This window comes from Nycticebus coucang, chromosome 4 (genome assembly GCF_027406575.1).
Source record: "Nycticebus coucang isolate mNycCou1 chromosome 4, mNycCou1.pri, whole genome shotgun sequence".
Taxonomy (NCBI): Eukaryota; Metazoa; Chordata; class Mammalia; order Primates; family Lorisidae; genus Nycticebus; species Nycticebus coucang.
The window spans coordinates 16,157,489-16,177,090 of NC_069783.1; the positions used below are offsets into that span (position 1 = coordinate 16,157,489).

At 41.8% G+C, this 19,602-nt stretch overlaps 2 pseudogenes; one reads left to right on the forward strand and one right to left on the reverse strand.

Moving 5' to 3' along the window:
- Positions 1 to 4,903: 4,903 nt before the first annotated feature.
- LOC128584265 (coatomer subunit gamma-1-like) lies at positions 4,904 to 5,316 on the reverse strand (annotated as a pseudogene).
- A 10,726-nt stretch (positions 5,317 to 16,042) lies between these two features.
- LOC128585170 (uncharacterized) lies at positions 16,043 to 16,143 on the forward strand (annotated as a pseudogene).
- Positions 16,144 to 19,602: the final 3,459 nt, after the last annotated feature.

The window sequence follows — 19,602 nt, forward strand, 5'->3', positions numbered from 1 at the left end:
TTAAGGATTTTTTGATTTCTGAGGGGTCTGTTGTTATTTCATTGTTACCATTTCTGATTGATGAAATTAGAGATTTTACTCTTTTTCCTGGTTAGGTTGGGCAAAGGTTTATCTATTTTATTGATCTTTTCAAAAAACCAACTTTTGAATTTATTGATCTGTTGTATAATTCTTTTGTTTTCTATTTCATTTAGTTCTGCTCTGATTTTGGTTATTTCTTTTCTTCTGCTGTGTTTGGGGTTGGAGTGTTCTTCTTTCTCCAGTTGCTTGAGATGTCCCCTTAAGTTATTAACTTCTTCTCTTTCCATTTTCTTGAGGAAGGCTTGCAGTGCTATAAATTTCCGTCTTAGGACTGCCTTTGCAGTATCCCAGAGGTTCTGGTCATTCGTGTCTTGATTGTTGTTTTGTTCCAAAAATTTGGTGATTTCCTTCTTAATCTCTTCTATAACCCACCTATCCTTCAGCATAAGGTTGTTTAGCTTCCATGTTTTTGTATGGGTATGCAGGTTCCTGTTATTGAGTTCAACTTTTATTGCATGATGGTCTGAGAAGATGCAAGGAATAATTTCTATTTTTTTAAATTTGCTGAGATTAGATTTGTGGCCTAGGATGTGGTTGATTTTGGTGTATGTTCCGTGGGCTGATGAGGAGAATGTGTATTCAGTATTGTTGGGATGAAATGTTCTGTTCATGTCTGTTAAGTCCAGATGTTGAATGGTTAAGTTTAAATGTAAAATTTCTTGACTTAGCTTCTTTTTGGAGGATCTGTCCAGCACTGCTAAAGGGGTGTTAAAATCTCCAACTACTATGGAACTGGAGGAAATCAAGTTGCTCGTGTCTGTTAGAGTTTCTCTTATAAATTGAGGTGCATTCTGGTTGAGTGCATAAATATTAATAATTGAGATCTCATCATATTGCGTATTACCATTAACAAATATGAAGTGTCCATCCTTATCCTTCTTTATTCCAGTTGGTTTAAAGCCTATTGTGTCAGCAAATAGGATTGCAACGCCTGCTTTTTTCTGCTTTCCATTTGCCTGTAGTATAGATGACCATCCCTTCACCTGGAGTCTATATTTGTCTTTTAATGTAAGATGCGATTCTTGTACGCAGCAGATATCTGCCTTGAGTTTTTGTATCCAGTCAGCCAACCTGTGCCTCTTTAGAGGACAATTTAAACTATTCACATTAATTGAGAATATCGATAAGCCTTTTGAGAGTCCGGTGGACATTTTAATCCTTTTGCGACTGTGGAAATTGGAATTTGATCAAAAGTTTCTGGGTGGGTTTACTTTTGTGGTGGAAGATTACGCTGGTCTTTATGGAGGATAGGTTTGAGAATATCCTGGAGAGCTGGTTTAGTTATGGCAAATTTCTTCAACATGTGTATGTCATTGAAGTATTTAATTTCTCCGTCATAAATGAAGCTCACTTTAGCTGGGTACAGGATCCTGGGTTGAAAGTTATTTTGTTTTAGGAGATTAAAAGTCGATGACCATCCTCTTCTAGCTTGAAAGGTTTCAGTAGAGAGATCTGCAGTTTTTCTAATATTCTTGCCCTTGTAGGTGATGGTTTTCTTTCATCTGGCCACTTTCAGAATTTTCTCCTTCGTATTAACTTTAGTGAAATTGATTATAATGTGTCTGGGTGATGTCTTATTTGGGTTGAGTCTTGCTGGAGTTCTGAAACTGCTATCTGAATTTCAGATTCTCTTGGCATGTCTGGAAAGTTCTCCTTCATAATCTCATAGAGAAGAGACTCTGTGCCTTGTGAAGCCACTTCATCACTTTCGGGGATCCCTACAAGACGAATATTGGTTTTCTTCGAATTATCCCAGAGCTCTCTGAGAGAGTGATCTGTTTTTGCCCTTCATTTCTCTTCCTCTTTTGAGAGTTTGGGAGCTTTCAAAAGCTTTGTCTTAAATGTTAGAAATCCTTTCTTCTGCTTGCTCCATTCTGTTGCTGAGGGATTCTACTGTGTTTCTCAGATCTTTGAGGGCTGCAACTTCTTGTCTCAATGTGTCAAAATCTTTGGTCATTTGGTCTTTGAATTCGTTGAATTCTTGAGATATCTTTTGGGTTACTGCTTGTAATTCTAATTTGATCTTATTTGCTATCCAGATTCTGAATTTGATTTCTGACATCTCAGCTGTTTGTTTGTGCTTGGGATCTTGTGCTGTGTCTGCCCCATTGATCCTTGGGGGAGTTGATCTACTCTGATTATTCATATTGCCAGAGTTTTTCTGTTGATTTCACCTCATGGTTGTTTTTCACCGTTGCCTCTGGCCGTCCTCAGAGTTGGGGAGGTGTTTCTTCAAGGTTAGACCCCAGCAGGATCACTCTATTGTTGCTGGATCTTTGTAGGGAGTGACTCTGTGTAGTTCCTCTGGGACTGCCCCAGCCAGGAAGTTCTGGTTGTGGAAGCAGCTCCGGAGTGTGACAACCCGGATCCAGCAACAGGGTGGGAGGTGGTGCTCATGGTTCTGGGAGTGCCTGGTGCCCAGTGACTTTGGCACAGAGAGCCCAAGGCTCCAACAGTCTCTGGCCAGGAAAAGGTCTCTGCACAGAGGAAGAGAGGGTTCCGGAGGGCACACAGCTACCAGAGTCCCTGGCCAGATGACCGGGATGGTGTGGACGCAGGGAGGGTACAGGAGGGAGGACGCAGGGTTGCGCGGCTCCTGCAGTTCCTGGTCAGGGCATGTGGAGGCCTGGCGGGCATGGGTCACTGGTTGGGGGTCACTGGACAGCTCTTATGGAGGTCTGGGCGACGCCAAGCCCAGGAGTTTGGGGTTTCTATGAGCTGTGATGCCACAACACTCTAACCAGGGCAATAGTCTGAGGCTCCAGTGTGCCAAAACTGGTCTCACTCTGCCCCTGAGGGTTAAGGCTGTAAGGCAGCTCAGTCCCCGCCTTGCTCTGTGACCCTGAAGGCGGAGCTTGCCAGGGCAGTTCTCTCACAGTGGCTCCCTGTGGCCCACAGCCTAACACTATTAGCTCCGTCCGGCTCAGTGGCTCAGTCTGGGGCCCTAGACAATGCCCAAAGTTCTCTGCAGTCCTGCTCAAGCTCTCCCCAAGGCAGTTCAACACGGTTCACAGGTAAGGCCTTTCCAGTTTGCAGTCTCACTGCTGCTTGTACTTACGGCTGCCTGCGGGATTAGGTTGATCGAACACACACAACCACTTGCCAGTTTTCCACTGTTTTTGTCCTCCTCTTGGGGTCCAGAAGGCCCTTGCTGACTCCCTGTATCCTCAAAGGGATGATTATAGGCAGATCCCACCAGCCAGAGATGCCTGGAGTCTTATCTCCCCAGACTCACCATGCCCTGTTGCAGGGAAGCTGTTACTTGGCCGCCATCTTGGATTGTTCCCTAAAAGTTTGTTTTTAAAAGGTAATCTTCTGTGGTAAAAAATTTATACTTCTACATATAATGTATATTTTTATAATTTTTAATATCCTTATTTAGATTGTTTTATAATGTTAGTACTTGATAATGTAAATGCTTCATTTATTTGGTAACTTTTACTTTTACTTCCACAAGCTTCTAAAATATTTATATTCTGGCTTGTTCCCAAGAGGTTAACTCCATAATTGCCTACACGCTTACAGTGCCTCCCATTAGGCCTTTCCTGAGAGTTATATATCCCCTCAATGGACAATGGACCATTAGTGTGCTCTTCCACATTTGGTAATCTTATTCTCCTTTTTAAGGGGCAAAAGTGGAAAAGGAGAGAATATGTCAATATATTTAGTAAAAATTATGATTGTAATGGCTGAATAAACTGAGCAAAGTAACTCCTTACATATCCTCAAAAGATTACAGATATATCAAATGGGAAGATTTGGAAAGTCAAGTATATAAATAATAAGGGGGTCACTCATTGATTAACACTGTGGGAACCAGTTGTCTTGCTTTCTAGTTTTTTAAGTTTTTTTTTTTTTTCTGGTTCTTCTGTAGCACTCCTCCCCTCCCCCTTTTTTGTTTTCAAAATGGATCTACGTAATACTGGCTTTAATACCTCCAAATATTAAGTATTGAATTAATTTATGGGAAGGAAAAGTAAAACTATATTTGCAGATTATGTAATTTTTGTATATTAAAAATTTATAAAGAATCCACTAAAAGTTATTAAAACTTATGAGTTCATCAAGTTTGTAGACTACAAAAGCAGTCTACAAAAATTAATTATATTTCTATATATTTAACAGTGAATAATGTCAAATAAAATTAAGAAAACAGCTCCACTTAACAACAGTATCTAAAAGAATAAAATACTTTTAATATTTAAGAATAAATTAAATTTAACAAAAGTGAAAAACATTGTAGAAAGAAATTAAAACCAAATAAATGTAAAGATATCCCTTGTTCATGGACAGGAAGACATAAGACAGTGGTGCTCCCAAATTGATGTATAGATCAGTGTAGTCCCCATCACTTCCACTGGTTTCTTTGCAGAAATTGACAAGCTGATTCTAAAATTCATGTGGAAATTTAAGGAACACAGAATAGCCTAAACAATCTTTAAAAAATTGAGTGGTTCGCCCTTCCTGATTTTAAACACTACAAAACTATAGTAATCAAGAGTATGTTGTCCTGGTATAAAGATACATGTAAGTATACACTAGGTTATATAACCTTATTAGCATATTGGTTAATATGGATCAATGAGATAGAGAGCCCCAAAATATGACCTCACATGTGTGCTCACATAATTATCAACTAGACAATTGATACGCCAGCAATCCTAGATTGGGGGGTTGATTTTAAAAAAATAGTAGCAATGATCTCTAATTGTGTTTTAATATAGAGGCTTGGGAAGGTGTTTCCAACAGTTTCACAAGGAAGGCGCAACTTCTGCAGTGTTGGGGGCAAAGGGCAGGAGCAGGGCCTATGCAGCCTGGTCCCTTAGCCCACAGATGCCAAGACGATGTTTACTGGCAGCTCCTCTGAACTTTGAGCTGTCACTTGCATTGTCACTGTATCCAAAGCAGCAGCCGGGAACGCACCAGGATGTCATGCCCACATGGGAACACACCAGCTAGGAGCAACATGTGGGTGTTTTTCTTATCCAGCACGTCTGACCTCTCACAAGGTTGCATTCCCAAGAACTTCACAATATTGCCCACAGCCTTTTCAAGTGTCTTGATGGTAGACAAGGTAAATGTTTCCTCCTTCTCAAACTCATCCCCTACCTCATCCCAGTCCGCTTCAAAGTTCAGTTTCATGACCTTTTGGATGTGATCGGCTACAGTAACTTCCATATCTTCCAGCACATACTTGTCTTCATAGCCTTCATCATCAGTCTCCCCCCCTGGTGATAATTATCAACCAAGACAATTCAATGGGGGAAGCAACAGTCAACAAATAGTCTGCTGGAACTATTGGATATCCACATGAACAACATTTGATCCCTTTTCACACCAGGTAAAAAATGATTTCAAAGTGGATCATACATTTTATCATAAATATAAGAGTTAAAATATAGAACTAGAGTTATAGAACTCTCGGATGAAAACATAGGTGTAAGTCTTTGTGACTTTTAATTAGGTGAGGGTTTCTTAAATATGACACCAAAAACAGGCAACAAAAGAATACATATACAGGGCGGTGCCTGTGGCTCAGTCGATGGGGTGCCAGCCCCATATACCGAGGGTGGTGGGTTCAAGTCCGGCCCTGGCTGAACTGCAACCAAAGACTAGCTGGGTGTTGTGGCAGACGCCTGTGGTCCCAGCTACTCGGGAGGCTGAGGCAGGAGAATCGCTTGGGCCCAGGAGTTGGAGGTTGCTGTGAGGTGTGTGATGCCACGGCACTCTACCCAGGGCCATAGAGTGAGACTCTGTCTCTACAAAAAAAAAAAAAAAAAGAATACATATACAGATTGGACTTTATCAAAAGTAAAAACTTGGTTTTCAGAGGACACCATTAAGAAAGTGAAGGTGGTGCCTGTGGCTCAAGGAGTAGGGCGTCAGCCCCACATACTGGAGGTGGCAGGTTCAAACCCAGTCCCAGCTAAAGAAAAAAAGAACTGCAAAAAAAATCAGTTTTGGCGGGGCATGGTGGCTCACGCCTATAGTCCCAGCACTGTGGGAGGCCGAGGCGGGTGGATTGTCTGAGCTCAGAGGTTCAAGACCTGTATGAGCAGCAGTGAGCCAGAGTAAGACCCCGTCTCTACTAACAACATCAAAAACAGCCAGCACCGCCAGAGGAAGAAGAAAATCAACAAAAAAGGAGTACTTCAAACAAAGAAGAATGAACAAGCAAACTGAAATTAAAAATAAAAAAAAAAAAAATTTTAATAAAAAAAAGAAAGTGAAGAGACAACCTATGGAGTGGGAGAAATACTTGTAAATCTTAAATATCATAAGGGACTTATATCTATTGGAACTTGTATAAAGAACTCTTAGAACTCAATAAAAAGGCGATTTAAAAAATGGGAAAAATATCTGAACGGATACTTCTTTAAAAAAGATATACCAGTGGCCAATAAGCACATTAAAACTGACTATCATTAATCATCAGAAGAATGCAAATCAAAACCACAAGATAATACTTCACACTCAATAGATTTGTTAGAATAAAAAGACAGGTAATAACAGGTTTGTTTATCTTGATTCGTTCAGTAGTGTAAACACAAACTAGTCCTAGTAATTTCTTATAACAATATCTAGAGGTGTTCTTTTTATTTTTGTTTGTTGAGGCCGTCTTACTCTCAGTAGAGTGCTGTGATGGCATAGCTCACGGCAACCTCAAACTCTTGGTCTCCAGCAATGCTATTGCCTCAGCCTCCCAAGTAGCTGGAACTACAGGTGCCCACTACAATGCTAGGCTATTTTTACAGATGGGGTCTCCTTATTCAGGCTGCTCTCAAACTCCTGAGCTCAGGCAATCTATCTGCTTCAGCCTCCCAGAGTGCTAGGATTACAGATGTGAGCTACCACACCCAGCCTTCTAGAGGTGTTCTTGAGATTTTATGAGATGAAAATAGCAAAATTAATTGGGTGTGACTGGTCTGGATTCATTTTGATATATAGCTAATATAGGCATAAATGTCCAATTTTACTTCTTCCTCTTCAAGGATTTCTCTGTTTTCATTGTCCAGTTTATGCTAATCCTTTCTAAAGCATTCCATGCTGTTTGTGTTCCTTGCTAATCTGGTCATGATATCACATGTATATCAAATTTTATCATAAGTTGCTGCCTGCATATTTGCTCATCCCTTCATTGACTGTCTTGCTGAGGATGCCTTGCTTCCCTTTGAAATACTCCACCAAACATTTGCCTCTAGTTATTAGGTTCTTACAATTGATTTCTTTCTATCAGCTCCATACTGAGGCCTACGCTAGGTTTAGTATGAGTAGTCTTAAGACTTTGGGGGGTTTTCTTCCAGATTTCATAGTAAAGAAACGTTGGGCCCAACTTTTCTTTGAGTAGCATGGCTCAAGCCTTCTTGTAAGACATTTTAAATTCTTTTCTGCTAATAGGTATTCTCTGTGACCCTTGGAGACAAGGGGTCATTTTCTAACTTTTCTGAGACTCATTTAAAGATATGCTATCAACCATTTGTTAGCAAACCCCTACCTTTTTACCCAGCCTTTCTCTCTATCCAATCTTTCTGAGGCCTTGGGATTCTTTGAACCCTATCTTTTGGCATTTTTGCATTTTGCAGATGCACTTTTGTTAGAAATCAATAAAAGCCTTCTGCAGAAGCCAGACAATTGCTACATTGTCCCAGTCTGCCACTTGGCATGAGGTAATGGACTTTTTTCTCCAGGCATTCTCAGACTCTATGTCTTAAGCTTGCATAGAGTATCCTGATTTCCCTAACATCATTTTTCCTGTCGACTGTCAACCAGGCTGGGGTCCACGCACCACGACCCCCAAAAATAGGTATTTCCTGTGACTTTGGAAATACCAAAGTATTTCTAACTTTTCTGAGACTCATTTATTGAAATATTTATGTAATATCTATTATGTGACAGGCATTGTGCCCAACCCTAGAGATACATTGGTGAGGGGAGTCCTAGAAGGTTTTTTAAATAACTATAAAGTGGCCACCACCATTGACATATTAGAGGCACTCAGTAAATGGTATCTATGTCAGTTACCATCATTTGGAAGGACTAACTTTCAGATCTAGGTTCCAGCTGAATATAGCCAATGAAAATGTGGATAATATAACAGTCTAGTAGGGGCCAGTGTGAGAGTGGGAGAGGTGTTTTCAGAAAAAAGAATCTCTAGGTTAGCAAGTTCACACAAAAGATACTAACAGATGTGGCATTTGAGCTAAGGTTAAATTACAAAAGAATAATGTGTTCAAATATAATTTGGTAACTAATATTCATCTAGTCACCTGAGATTTATTGAGCACCTACTTTGCTCAGGGCTCTTATAGTTTTCACGTATAACAGCCAGCTGGAGACCCATTGAGTTTAAAATAATTTTTCCAGGTCACGCAAGTGGAAAAGGCTACAGAACTCAGGTCTTCTAATTCTTTAGTGAAGGCAGTTCTCTGTATTTATGTTTCCACATTGAATTCAGATCTTAACTCAAAGATTCTCTTCGGAGTCTTCCCTAATCTTTTTATCTCCTGACCTTATAAATGTTGGGTCTGTTTGTTTTTTCCACTGTCAATTTTCCAAACTAGAGCGCAAATTTAATGAGGACAAAGATTTAGTCCTACCTATTCACAGAATTCTAGAATAGTACTTGGCACAGTAACTGCTGTATGTATGAATGACCCTCCTTCCCTTCCCCAGGGACCCTGTACCAACAGTGGCTGCGCTTCCCTTGCTGAATGTGGTCTTTGTACTTCAATGCGGCTCACAAAGCTGGGGCAGCCTAGGCCGTTTCTTCAGCATCAGACATTCACAGCCATGAACTGAGGCTCTAGCCTTAAGACCTTTTATTATTTCCTGAACAGATGTCTCTGCCCGAAATGCTTGTTTCTCCCTTACTGGCTAGACAAACTCATCTTCATTTGTCAAGAACTAGCTCACATGTCATAATAACTTTCTCTTAAGTCCAAGGAAAATTAGTTGCTTTGTGTTCCAAAGAAATTGCCCATACTTCCACAATTTGTTCATTCGTTCAACAAATATTAGCCTACCACATAGGAGGCACAATATTCCTTTTTGGTTTCTTTTTTTTGGGGGGGGGACAGTCTCACTTTGTCACCTTTGGTAGAGTGCTGTGGCATCATAGCGCACAGCAACCCCAAACTGGGGCTCAAAGTGATCCTCTTCCCTCAGCCTCCATGGTAGCTGGGACTACAGGCACCCTCCACAGCACCCAGCTATTTTTTTTTTTTTTTTTAAAGACAGGGTATCACTATTTCTCAGGCTGGTCTTGAACTCCTGAGCTCAAGCAATCCCCCCGCCTCAGCCTCCCAGAGTGCTAGGATTACAGGCATGAGCCACCACACCCACGTTCAGCCCAAACAACATTCCTTTTTCTAAGAATGGTTCTCTTTCTCCCTCAGATAAGACATCATTTTGAGCAAAGGTATCAGATCTTATTCTTGTATCTCCCAGATCCTTGCCTAGGACATGGCATCTTACACCTCTGCTTCTTTATATACCCATTATGGCTCAGTGTAAAAGCGGGCTTCTCTAAGAAAGGCTTCTATTGGTCCCATGGATGCCTACTTGTCCTTATGCACTTCTAAAATAGCACCCATAAATGGTTTTGTGTGGTTTTACATTTTTGTCTACCAAACCAGTCTGTGGGCACAAAAACCATTCTGTACTTCTAGATCTGTAGCACCCAGAGGGGCTGACACAGAAAATGTTCAGTGAATGGGTGCTAATTGGTGATGAATTCAGGGACTTAGTTCTTCAATTCTCCATAGAGAAAGACCAAATCCAGTTGGCTGGACTAGCTTGATCACTAGTCACCATTAGCTATTTCAAGCTGCCCTGGTGAGATGCTTGCTTTCTGAAAGTTAAGCAGCTAACTCAGCTTCTGTTCCTGTTATGCTGATAGCACTTAGGATAGAACAGCTTAAATAATATTGCTGAAGGCAGCCTCCTTTCATCTGCAGATTAACGTGGCAACATTTATCACCTTCTTAGCCAGGAAAAGCTTTTATCAGGCTCAGCTAACAGCTTGCATTAGCCTCTTTCAAGGATTTGCCATATTGCCTTTAAAGTGACATGCTGCAGAGTCAGCCCTAGGTGTAGTCAAAAACAGTGAGACGTTTTTATGATTCCCAGAATGAATATTGAGCCCCAGGCCAAGATAAATAAGTTGCCTGTGTTGCATTGGAGGGGAGGGTCATCATAAGAGTAGACTAACCCTTCTTTGGTCAGAATGACTGTGAATACTTTGCTAATGTTTAGAAGAATTCTTTCTGTAAGCACCTAAGCAGACTTTGTTAACAGGGGTTGTCTGGCTTCCTCAGCATTATGCTGTGCCAAGACCCAAAGAGGAAAATGTTGACCTCCCAAATTGGCAAAAACTGCTTGTAGATTCAGAATTCTCTTATCAAAGACCTAATGAAAGGGTTTTATAGTATTTACATCATCATAACTGGTGAGGGCTGAAAGGGCTGTTCTTACAAATGCTTTGTATCTGAAGGGGAGAATGAGTGATTTATGAAACACCCACATGAAGGTAGATTACAAGTCCCTTTGCTTTTTTGTTTTCAAGCAATACTGGTTGCAGTAACTGCTCTGATGTAATTATTGTTGCTAAAATCCTTTACATTTTTGTTAAACTGAAAGAAATGCTAACCCCGTGAATGCCAGTGCTGGAAGGCTGATTATACAGAGTTGTCCAAACACAGACAGTCTCTAGGTCAGGCCCTGTGAAGTCCCCACGACTTCACAGCTGGGATAGTTCTATGAGAGGTGTCAAAAGGACCGGGTACAACCAGGTCTACATCCTGTGAAACAGACTAAAGGTCATTTTCTTAAACCTGGGAGGCAGTGGTCTGAGTTATTGTCCTGGTTCTGATAGGGCCTCGCTACATTTTGAAACCTCCCTGGGTATGAGCTTCCTTTTCCTCCCTTAAGTGGGAATGACACTTCCTTCCCTCCTCATTCTCAATTACATTTGAGGGACATATATCACTATATAAATTTACTGTTACTGATACTTATTTGCCAGATCCCTGATGAACAACAAATTATGTCTTCAAAATGTGTCCTACTATAATCTGTATAATTTTTTCAGAAGGTGATTATCTCTAGTTTACATATGAAGAAAAAAAAGACAAAGCTCATTAGGCACTAAAGAAGCATACGTAGATCCACACAGTTCAAGAGACTCAGGCAAGGGTGGTGCTGTGGCTCAAAGGGGTAGGGCGCCGGCCCCATATGCCAGAGGTTGCGGGTTCAAACCCAGCCCCAGCCAAAAACTGCAAAAAAAAAAAAAAAACAAAAAAAGACTCAGGCAAAACATGAGTGAATCTTGGGAGAAGACAAATGATGTATATTGAATGTTTACTAAGTGCCACACACTACTAATTCTTCAGAGTCCTCATCTATGCACCCCTCAAAACTGAAAGGCACTTTTATCCCCATTTACATTTGAGGCTAAGAGAAGTTAAGGAACTTATCCAGCGAACAGCAGGACCAGGGTCTGAACCCAGAGCTAGTCTAATTCCAAAGCTCACTCTCTCCCTATTGCCCTTCCTGCTCCTTTGACAAGAATGAAGGCTTCCACTATGACCTCCACATCTCTCTAAATCCATGGTGCTTTTCAAGAAGCCACTTATCAGAGAGATGCAATAACCTCTACTGATCTGGATTTTAGAAAACTAACCACTAACTAAGTTCAGAGTCCCAAGAAAGCAGTCTTGCAAACCCCAAGAAATTATCCCAGAATTTATTTTAGTTCTTAGAATTAAAAAAGTATTTGTCAGCATACGAGGCAAGTGAATGGTTTTGGAATGAAGGAGAAATGGAATGAGACGAAAGGGACAGGCAGGGTTGCAAATCTCCCAGAAATTTTGTCCCAGTCGGAAGGGACAGAATCTTCAGGACTATGTTGTCTGCGAGTTCTTAGTGGAGTATTAAGAGCATCTCCTTTATGTATTCTTTCTTTTTTTTTTCTTTTCTTTTTTTTGCAGTTTTGGCTGGGGCCGGGTTTGAACCTGCCACCTCTGGTACATGCCACCTCCGGAGCCCTATTCCTTTGAGCCACAGGTGCCATCCTCTGGTATTCTTTCTTATTTATTATCACCTTTTCACAGTGCCAGCAGCGAGCCAGGCCCTGTGCTAATTGCATTTACATTTTTACTAATCTCAAAATCAACCTAGGGAAGTAAAGTAGTGTGCCTGAGGTCACACTCTCAGTACACAAATCTCCCAGTTGTACTGCTACCTCCAAGGGTGAGCAACATCATCTCTTGCAGGAACCACTGAAACATCCTTCTAATTGATCACCTTGCTGCAAGGCCCTCATGCCTTTCTGCCTGCACACATGGACCAGGAAATCTACTGAAAACACAGATCACATTCTAACTTCCCCTGTGCTTCCTGTGGCTTTCCATCACTCTTGGTATAAATCCCAGTGTCACTGATGGCGCTTCCAGGACCCTCGTGGCTGCTGCCTCCCTCACCCCCTGGCTCACCCTGCTCCATCTGCACAGATCACCTTTTATCAACACACCAAGACCAGGCCACATTCTGGCTCTGGCACTTGCTGCTCCCTCTTCCTGATGGCCCACAGGCCTCAGGGTAATAAGCTCTTTCCTGTCTCAACTTTTCAGCTAGTTCTTTTGTGACCATCTCCCCTCCCCACCCTGCACACACACAATTGCCTCTCACCCTGAAATATTTTCTTCATAAATTATTAGATTTTTTTTTTCTGTCTCCTACCACTAGAATAATAGTACTGAAGGACCCAGTGATGCCATTTTGGGCTTTTTATCATTTCAGGCTTTTATCCTCCATTTTAAAAGCAACCTGAAAATCCTTCGTTTCATTTCTTAGTAAACCACACCCCTCCCTATCTCCCAGGATGCATTCCTATCTCCCGGAGTGTGGAGTGTGTCACTACGCCCCCCCACCCTCTGGCCAGTGAGATTGGCGGGACCCTATCAGCCTTAAATTCTAGTGTCAGCATAAGAGATAACTGACCCAAAGGCCACACTTTGTTTCCCACGCCCCTCACCCCATAACCACTGCATAAAAACCCCACGGGCGACAAGCACAGCGCTCTAGGCCCCAGTTGCGTGCAGGCAGCCCTGGCTCGAGCCTGAATAAACGCCGTCATGTGATTTGCATCGGTGTCTGGCTCTCTCATACGGTCATTGGGGATTCCGGTTCTCAGGTATAATAGTACAAGAACATAAACTTGTTCTTGTTCTTTGTTATATCTCCAGAGTTTCGAGCAGTACCTACCATGTATCATAGCATGCATTTAATACATACTGGAATGACGGAATGGATGGATGGATGAAATTAACATTCAAATCTAAATTTTACTGAAGCCCATGCTTTGACCACCAACATGCTACAATTTTTTATTGGCGTCTTCAGATGGATTCAGTCCTGAGATGAGCATGGTGCAGCGTACTCTTTCCCTTTATAATGTAGTTGTGATACCAGACTCACTTGTTCTTGCGATAAATACAGTAGGTGCTGGATAATGGGAGTGGTATCAGAGGGCCTCAGAAGGCATAAGAGAGTGGCTGCTGAGCCCCAGGTGGTCCTAGAGATGAGCAACTCCATAGGAGCCTTAGATGGTACATGTCTGGTCTTAGGTAAGACTTAGAGAGAGTTGATGAGTTTATTCAGGAAAGAGTCAAATAATTTATGTAAGTTTTAGAGCATTCTAGGCTGCAGACGTTTGTTAGCTCTGCTTGTATGTAGAGTTTTATGAGACGACAAAGCCAACAAAAGAAAAGGAAAGGGAGGAAGTGTGGTTCCTTGTTTCTGATTTGTGGCTCTGTGATTGTGAAGGGGACAAGATGGACCAAGACCTGGAACACGGTGAGTGTCAGACATTTACTGCCCCTCCTGCTTCTGTGGAGTTTCCCTAGAATTCCCCATTTTCTCCAGAAATAAATCACCAACTGTGGGACTCGTAAAAGGAGGCCATCTCTTTGGGACAAGCAGAAGGGCAAAGCTGCTCTACAGCCTCCCATAGCCCAGGTTAGGAGCTGCATGGAGCACTGAGATTATCTAGACCATCCGAGAGTTTCTCAGAGTGTCTCAACTGCCCTGCATAAGGACTGCCTCTCTCCTGGCTCCCTGGAGATCGCTGAGAACTAAGTCAGGCTAGTGAAGATGATAATGCTTACGGTTAACATCCACCCATTCATGTTTCCATCTGCACTTCCAGCAAGCAGGTACTGTATGCCATGAATCATGTAAACTGCAAGGTCTACAGTAAGGGTTAGACAAATTTCCTTCCTTTGAGGAACTCGTGATCTATTCACAAAGAAAACCATATGCAGTTTGTTTCTACCCATGTTTTCAGGTCTGGGTTGAAAGGCACATTCATCGCTTACCCAGGCTTGGCCACAAAACCACCCCACACCAAACCAAAACATTCCATGAAGGGAATGACTATAATTAACCTTTGTCTCTTCACAAGCCCTTTCTAGAAAGGTGATAATGAAAGATTTGGTCTCAGCTGAGCCACAGACGGGGGATTTGCATTTTAAAGTTTGACAGATATTTATAGGTCTTTTGATCTCTTCTCCTTTCTACTACCCAACCAGCCTTGTTGTCTCCACCCTCCTGCCCTTTAGATTTCTACCCATCTTCAGAAATGATGGCTCCAGGTCAAGAGACTCCTGGAATACATGCACTGGTATGGCCTATCGCCACATAGCTCCTATTTATCCAATTCCAGCTACATACCAAGAACTTTTCTTACTTCCTAACCTAATACTCACCATGAAAGGTTTATATTATTTACTTCTTTTTTTTTTTTAAATCAAAAGGAAAATGAGGTTCAAGGAGGTTAAGTATCCTGCCCCAATCACTAAAACTCAAGTCTGTGTACCTCCAAACCTGTAGCCTTTTCATTAAACCAAGCCAACTTCAGTAAACAATGCTGGTTGTTGTAGGCTACTTAGCTAAGATACTTCTTGGAAAAGGTAATCCTGCTTCCAGTTTTCTTGCTGGTGTTATTCTAGAAATAGCCCAATAAACGTCACAATTTGATTTACTTGAGCACAAACTCGCAGCTGTCTTTTCCTTTGGAGTTCTTGGGCCTGACTTTTTCCTCCCTTTCTACTCATCTTTCACACAGACCTCTGCAGCCCAACAGCTGCACATCTCAGCTTGGAACCCTCATATGTGGAACAGAGTCTCTCTGACCCAAAGAAAGCCAGTTGGAAACAAGCTCAGAGTCTCAAGACTACCCTTGTAGTCTTGCAGCTGGAGGGAATCCCAAAAACCATCTAGGAAACCGAAGTTCAGGGACTTACTTGTGCCAAGGCAACAGGTGTCAAATGTATTATAATACTGCACATTCACTATGTTTAAGTAAAAGACAAGGGAAATAAGTTACATCAATATGCTAGGGCTTTGTCTCATTTAATCTCACTACAACTCAGTGAGGTAATGCAATACAAAAATTAATTTTTATCATTGTGTTCCTGATGATTCCCCGACTCAGACATAACTGACTCACGCGAGTAGCTTGTGAGGTCACAATCTGAAGTCAAGTTTGTAGCAAACCCTTTCCCACAGGTGGTGGTGGGGTATGCCAAAGCACATCACCAATCTGCTGGCTGAGGTGACTGGCTGGCCTATGAAATTTGCTCCTGCGCTGAAAGCAAAGAGCCAACTGAACAAAGAGATGAACTCAATCATTCTGTGGGCTTAATGAGACCAAGTCTGTAACCTAAATTCTTCTGGCATTCACAAAAACCTGAGTCATATTTTGACCAAAGGGCCTCTCTTGAAAAAGAGGGGATATTCTCTAACCTACCTCCTCTTCTACAGCTTCCTGAGACTCTGTTCAATCAGTCAGAATATTCAGCAAGTTCCCTTCATCCTTGGAAAATCCATCCCTCTTCCTCTCTGCCACAAAAGAGGGGGCCTTAGAAGCGCTAAATTGGGAGCCATAAGAAAAACTGATGCTGTGCTCGCTTCGGCAGCACATATACTAAAATTGGATGATAGAAGATTAGTATGGCCCCTGCGCCAGGATGACACCAAATTCGTGAAGCGTTCCATATTTTTGAAGAAATTGTTACAGACTTAAGATGCCAATAAAACTGTTCAATATTTAAAAAAAAAAAAAGCTGATGCTGGTTACTGAGACTTCTGGTTGAGGTTGAGAGATCAAGTTCAAAGCTCAAGCCATAGATTCCCCACCCCCACTCCCTACCACAAACAGGGAATGGTCCTTCTTTTCCCCCACTAGAGTTTCTTCTAAAAACCTCTGGATTATGTTCACCTATGGTCAATTTGGGAGTCTGAGACATCACTTCTGCTCTCTCCAGATTGACCCCAACCTCACCTGGGAAAGCACCTCTCCAGAAAGAACAATCACAGAAGCAGAAATCCCTCCTTCTCTGCACTCAGGGTAGATTTTGACATGGATTGGGCTCTCCTAGAAAAGCTTTTTTCCTCAGGGATTCCCTTTCAACTATGCAGCTGTGGGTTTAGCATTTGGAACAAGAAGGATAGAAAGTGACGCTGGTCCAGTGGCTTCAGATCTCACCTAATCCTTGGCCTGGTCTCAAGCCCTATCTGGGTCCCATCTGCCCTTTAAGGTACAACTCACAACCCATTTCTCTTAAGATATTTTTCTTGACCATCTGTTCATACCAACCTCTTTCTCCTTAGAAATGAGACATACCCACACATAATTATTATAAGGATAGGCTGCTATCAAGTGGCATTGAAGTTGTGCCTCAAGGAACACCTTTGACCTCTCACCTCAGGAAACTTTTCTGCACTGTGATATTACCCATTCTGCAGCTTATAGTTGGTCTGCTAATGACAGTGGTAATAAAGATCCCTACTTGGCATCACTTTGCTACCTGAAAAAATGGGGACATTTTTTTCTTATTTGTAAGTATTCTTCATTGTCATCAATCCATCCAATAGCTCTTAGCTTTTCTGTAGTCATGAACAACCTTTAAAACCTCATGATATTTATAGATCTCCTTACCAGTACCATATATGTGGGCACATATGCCATTTTTGTTGTATGCCTCAAGCCAATTCCTGATCTCTCTCACAATAAGGACTTCTGTTCTAGACAGTGAGCTGCCCAAAGAGAGACTTTGTCTGGTCCCCTGTATGCCTCCAGTATATTGGATCATTTCTGATAAATCATAGATAACAGTTCTTAGGGAATGTATGTCACCTGTTGAATGAATTAACCAATCTGGAAATACCAAGGTTTTGAGAGCAAAGTTGGCCTGATGGTACCCTGTGAAGGAGCTAGCTGCTATTCTGTCCCACAGAGAACAGCACCGAGGCACACTGCCACTGTGCACCACTCAACGTAAGGTTCATGGCTGCACTTAAGGTAGAAATAAGAGAAGATAGGACAGCGAGGCTGACTAGCATTGAAAAAGGAAAGACCTTGGGATGGGATGGGATGGCATGTACTGGATCAAATGACAGGTAAGTAAACCTGGGATTATAAACCTCCAGACCAATAGCTCTCAATTTTAGCCTTCCTAGAACTCATCTAGAGAGTCTGTTATAAAAAGAAATGGTTGGGCCTCACCCCAATAGATTCTGACTCCAGTGATCTTTAGACCACACTTATAGAAACTCTCCTATCAATCAGAGTGAGATGGGGGATAGAGGAGAAAAGGAGAGACAAAAATAATAGTGATTTTTGGTGCCGATCCATTCACCAAGCACAGTGAGACTAATGTCTCTATCCCTTCTCTCCCTCTCTCTTTCATGCTAACTTCTTCCTTTTAATCTACTGTGTTCATAAAGAGCTTTTGAAAGTATAAAGAGCTTTTGGTCACTGTCCAGAGTGATCAAATATTAGCCTGAGGAGAGTTTTGCTTTTTGTTTTTTGTTTTTGTTTTTTTTTGGTGGAATTGCAGTCCTGGCACAAGCCTGTTACTATGAACTCAGGAAGAGCAACTTAACAACTAATTTAAGTGGCAGCTGAGGAAAGTACAAGCCTATAAAGTCATTGTTCTGCTCCTACAGGGGAAATGGACAGACCCACCCAGAAGCCCACAACATGACCTGTTTCTGCTTCTCTTCAAATGAAATACCAGAACAGAAAGTACCACAGTGACCTTGGGTTGTGGATTATGGAAAGCCCACTGAGACTGGCATCTCAAGGCTCACAGATAACGGTTTTTACCCAGTGTTTTCAAATACTTGCCTAAACTTAGCTTAAGAATTCCAGACAGGGATGTCTGGGCTCATACCCATGAATCCTGGTATGTGAGATTTGAAGCAAACCCAGGAATCTATACTGGGTAATCCTGATGTGCAGTGGGATTTAGAAACCCGGGAGGACTCTAGCTGTTCCAATTTTCCAACTGGCTGAAGTCAAAATCACCCTTCTAGATCTGGATACCTCCAGGCCTTATGATCCTATTTGAAGACCCAATTCTGATGCCATTTTTTTCCAGACAGTTTTCCCGGGTCCCCTATTACTATTTATGTCTCCCTTCTCTCTCCTTTCACAGCACAGTTTTCAGTGGCTTTACTTTAGAGCATTCCCCCCTCTCTTCATAAGACATTTATCCCACCATCATTGTCCAAGAGAAATATAATGCCAGCCACACATATGATCTTTACTTCTCTATTAGCCACATTAAAAAATAAATAAAAAAACTGGCCGGGGGTGGTGGCTCACACCTGTAATCCTAGCACTCTGGGAAGGCTGAGGCGGGAAGATTGCTGAACTCAGTAGTTCAAGACTAGCCTGAGCAAGAGCAAGACCCTGTATCTATTAAAAATAGAAAAACTAGCCAGGTGTCATGGTGGGCACTTCAGTTCCAGCTACTCGGGAAGCTGAGGCAAGAGGATCTCTTGAGCCCAAGAGTTTGAGGCTGCTATGAGCTAGATGATGCCATGGCACTCTACCTTGGGCAACAGAGTGAAGACAAAAAATTAAATAAAGAAATAAACATATTTATTTATTAATATTAATAATATATTTAACTCAATATATTTCAAATGTCTTCATTTTGCATGTAATTAGTATAGAAATCATTTTGAGGTATTTAAAATTTTTATTCATACTAATTTATTGAAATCTGGTGCATATTTTATATTTGCAGAACATGTCACGTTTGGCTGGCTGCATTTCAAATGCTCAAGAGCCCAATGTGGACAGTGGATCCCATGTCGAGGCGTACAGTACTTGCTTTTGAGGCCTCAGACTAAGCACAGTCCCCTGGACAGAATAAGTTGGTAGAAAATATCTGTTTGAGCCAAAAATGCCCATTCTTCCGGGACAATATCCTTTGTTTTGTTGTTGTTGTTGTTGTTGTTTTTTGGTTGGCTGTTTTAAAGTACAGTACCTGCAGAGGTAGGAGCAGGTAACAGACATATCTGTAGAAGGTAGAAGCAATCCAGAACAGGTTTCATTTGAGAGGAGTCAGGGGGGGAAGAACCTGGGGGCACAGACCACTATAGAACCTGGGGGCACAGAGCAGAAAAAGGCAGCCAAACCAAGGAGGCAGGTGTCTGTTACCTTCCCCA